Genomic DNA, 4,700 nt, shown 5'->3' with positions numbered 1-4,700 from the left:
AGCTTTTGCTTGCCTGTAAAGCTTTTGATTTCTCCATTGAACCTGAATGATATCCTTGAGGGGTAGAGTAATCTTGGTTTTCCCTTTCATCACTTTAAATATATCCTGCCACTCTCTTCTGGCGTGCAGAGTTCCTGCTGAAAAATCAGCTGATAACCTTATGGGGATTCCCTTGTATGTTATTTGTTGCTTTTTCCTTGCTGCTTTTAATATTTTTTCTTTGAATTTAACTTTTGTTGTTTTGATTAATATGTGTCTTGTCATGTTTCTCCCTGGGTTTATCCTGTATGGGACTCTCTGTGATTCCTGGACTTGGGTGGCTACTTCATTTCCCATGTTAGGGAAGTTTTCAACTATAATCTCTTCAAATATTTTCTCAGACCCTTTCTCTTCCTCTTCTTCTTCCGGGACCCCTAAAATTCGAATGTTGGTACATTTAATGTTGTCCCAGAGGTCTCTGAAACTGTCCTCATTTCTTTCATTTCTTTTCATTCTTCTTCCCTTATTCTGGTCCACGGCAGTGAATTCCACCATTCTGTCCTCCAGGTCACTTATCCGTTCTTCTGCCTCAGTTATTCTACTATTGATTCCTTCTAGTGTAGCTTTCATTTCAGTTATTGTGTTGTTCATCACCGTTTGTTTGTTCTTTAGTTCCTCTAGGTCCTTGTTAAACATTTCATGTATTTTCTCCATCTGTGCCTCCATTCTATTTCTGAGATTTTGGATTATCTTTACTGTCATTACTCTGAATTCTTTTTCAGGTAGATTGCCTATTTCCTCTTCATTTATTTGGTCTTGTGGGTTTTACCTTGCCCTTTGTCTGTAGCGTATTTCTCTGTCATCTCATTTTTGTTGATGTGTGGGGCTGTGTTCCTGTTTTGCTGGTATCTGGCCTGAGGTGTCCAGCACTGGAGTTTAGGCAGTTTTGTGGAGCTGGGTCTTGGTGCCAAGATGAGGACCTCTGGGAGAGCTCACACTGATTAATATTCCCTGGGGCCTGTGAGAAGATGCGAACTCCATGTCTTCCTACTCTGCCATTAGATCACCAGCTCATTACAAAAGATAAAACTCAGGAACAGCCAGATGGGAGAGATGCAGAGGGAAGGGTAGGGAGAGAGGGCTCAGAGCTTCCATGCCTTCTTCAGGCTGCCATTCTCTACAAATCTCCAGCATGTGGGATCTTAGTTCCCTGACCAGGGATGAAACCCACTCCTATTGCATTGGAAGTGTGGAGTCTTAACCACTGGACTGCCAGGGAAGTCCCCCATAAGTGATTGTTGTTATCATTATAGTTACCCACAAAATACTAAATCAAGGCTCCTATCTGACAAAATCCACCAAGCATGAAGTGCCAAATTCTGAACCTTTGAGTGTGGGCTTCAAATGTAGTCAAAGCAGGGTAGAAGGACAGTACAGGGAGAAATGAACGATGAGTTAGCATCTACTATGTGCTGGGCACTATGCAAAGGGATTCCCTCTCATCATTTCAGTTCTCTTCTGAACAACCCTGTGAAGCAGATGGTATTATTTTAACTTTACAGATGAGTACATCGGGACTCAGACTTTAGACTTGTCAGACTCCAAAGCCCAAGCTCTATCTACTTCACAAAATGGATGAAGTCAATGAATAAGACTACAAAAGTTTGAATCAAAGAGAATTTCTGCTATTAAAGAAGCTTTCTGCAGTCTTGGCAATGTTTCTGGTCTTGAACATACATATTAAAAAGCATCTTGAACTTTTGTGGAATCAAGATCTCTCCAATGAGTATATTGCAAGGTAGGAACATAGTGTGTTAGGTGAAGAATATTAACCCAATTCTCTTAATTATTCCCAAGAAAAATTAGATTTCCTTTATCACCAAATGCAGGCTGACAAATGACATTCATAGTGTGAGTACTGAACAAATGCCTGTGGTAGACAGAGTATAAAGAGAGTATTAGAAATAGGATGTGGGCACAGGAGGTAAGGGGGTGGAGGGAAAAACCACAAAGACAACAGGAGAGTTGAAGAGGACTCTTTTGTTGTTGTTATACCTCCATCAGCTATTTTGCACATGATGATACTAAGCTCAGAGTTTTGCAGCTGAATCCCACCTCACGGTAGGTTGGCTTCACGGCTGGGTTTGAAATATCCTACAACAGTTATGTTAGCAGATAGTTCTATTTGCGTTTGAGGTTATTATAAAGCTGATGGCTCTAGATTAAATTAGACTAACCCTGAGTGGAAATTCAGATTTCAGTGGCCCCTGAAAATACTGCTACGACTACAACCACTACAACTACCACTACTACTACTGCTGCTGCTGCTGCTAACTTAAGAGATAGATAGTAATATATAGTTCTTTGTAATTTACAAAGTATTTCCTCATCTATCATGTTATTTGATCTTCGTAATAACCCTGCATAGTGTTATAGAAGAGGAGAACATCCATGAAAACATGCTTTAGTCCTGTTAAAATTTCAAGTTGAGGTCTTTGCTTCTCAATTTTTGATATCTTTTCCAGCACTTTAAAATGGTCACATTTTTCTTATCTATATCATGAAGATGGTAATATCATCTCTTTCTGTCTCCAGGGCCACTGAAGAAATCAAATGAAACACTACTGTGAAAATACTCAGGAAACTGCAAAGCTCTTTTTCCTTAGTATTGTTGGGAGGCACTTATTACACAGGAGCTCCATGAAGGAAAATATGATGCCTAATCTGTTGTCTTAAAAAGGGGTGTAATGTAGTAATTAGAACAGAGACTCGACTTAGACTGCATCAGATGATTTCTAGCTCTGCCAGTTACTAGTTGTGTGACCTTGGGCAAGTTACTTAACCTCTTTGTATTTTAGTTTCCTCATCTGCAAATTAGAGATCATAGAATTGACGTGAGGATTAAATATATATATATGTTGGGCTTCCCTGGTGGCGCAGTAGTTGAGGGTCCGCCTGCAGATGCAGGGGACACGGGTTCGTGCCCCGGTCCGGGAGGATCCCACGTGCTGCGGAGCGGCTGGGCCCGTGAGCCATGGCCGCTGAGCCTGCGCGTCCGGAGCCTGTGCTCCGCAACGGGAGAGGCCACAATGGTGAGAGGCCCGCATACCGAAAACAAACAAATATATATATATGTTTAATCCTTGGACTTAATGTGTCAGACACTATTAAAAGCATTTTATATATTACATAAAATGCTTTCAATACTATTTGACAAATACTCAGTTCTATTTAAGTGTTAGGTTTTCCTATTAGCTATGGTTACCACTATGGTTTGACATATTGTAGATGATCAATAATACAATTTTTTGAGTACATAAATAAAGTAATAAACATAGAGCAGGTGGGACAGTATTGTAGTCCAGTATTGTAAGAAAGGAACAGAAATTCTAGAAACAATTTGCCCTACCACCTAGTAAAATAATGGATGCTCATAATGATAACTGAGTCATCCAGGAAAGTTACAAATAAGTTCAGAAGCCAAAGAGATAACTGTAAGATTTTCCTGTATGTTGTGGACAAAGTACTCTTGCATGTCTTTCATGTAATTATTAGCACAAACCAGTGATGTACAGGTAGAGATAAGAAAATTTGATAGTCACGGAGGTTCATTGGTCCAAAATCACCTGGGAATGTGTGGACAGCAGGAATCTAGATTTTCTGAATTGGGTACATCTTCTATAACCCTAGACCCCACTCAAAGTCTTTACCTGTCAGACACAGTACTATGATACCACGTCACTGAAATCATTTGTCTTTCTGTTCAGCTTGCAGTCTTCTCCTTATCCTCCTAACCAAGAGAAAGAGTAGTGGGGAGTGGGAGTAGGGAAGAGAACAAGCATTCTGTGAGCACTTAATTAGCATCAGGCCTCTTGAACGGCATGCCATTTGCCCTTTTTCTCCCCAGATTTATTGGGGGTATAATTGACAATAAAATGGTATATATTTAGGTGTACAATGTGATGATTTGTTATACATATGTATTGCAAAATCATTACCACAATCAAGTTAATTAACGCATATATCACCTCATAGTAACATTTTTTTGGTGTGTGGTGCGAACACAAGATTTACTCTCTAGCAAATTTCAAGTATACAATACCATATTATTAATTATAATTAGCATACTGAACATTAGACCCTCAGAAATTATTTTATAACTGAAATTTGGTACCCTTTGACCAACATCTCCCCATTTCCCCTATGTCCCCCCAGCCTTTGGCAACCACGATGCTAGTCTCTGTTTCTATGAGTTTGACTTTTAGATTCCACATATAAGTGACACCGTACAGTATTTGTTTTTACTCTCTGACTTATTTCACTTAACATAATGCTCTTTAGGTTTATCCATGTTGTTGCAAATGGCAGGATTTTCTTCTTTATGGCTGAGTAGTATTCCATTATATACCACATTTTCTTTATCCATTAATCCATCAACAGACATGCAGGCTGTTTCCATATCTTGGCTATTGTGAGTAGTGCTACAATGAACATGTGATGCAGATTTTTTTTGGAGATACTGATTTCAAGCCTTTTGAATGTATACCCACAAGTGGGATTGTCGGATTATGTAGTAGTTCTATTTTTAATTTTTAAAGGAACCTCCATAATGTTTTTTGTAGTAGCTATTTTAATTTATATTCCCACCAACAGTGCACAAGGATTCCTTTTTCTCCACATTCCTGCCAGTATTTAGCTCTTGCCTTTTTGTTAATAGCCAT

Source organism: Delphinapterus leucas, chromosome 2 (genome assembly GCF_059928025.1).
Source record: "Delphinapterus leucas isolate spDelLeu-1000000601 "Yukka" chromosome 2, BTC_Dleu_Yukka2, whole genome shotgun sequence".
Lineage (NCBI taxonomy): Eukaryota > Metazoa > Chordata > Mammalia > Artiodactyla > Monodontidae > Delphinapterus > Delphinapterus leucas.
This window is presented reverse-complemented; position numbering follows the sequence as displayed.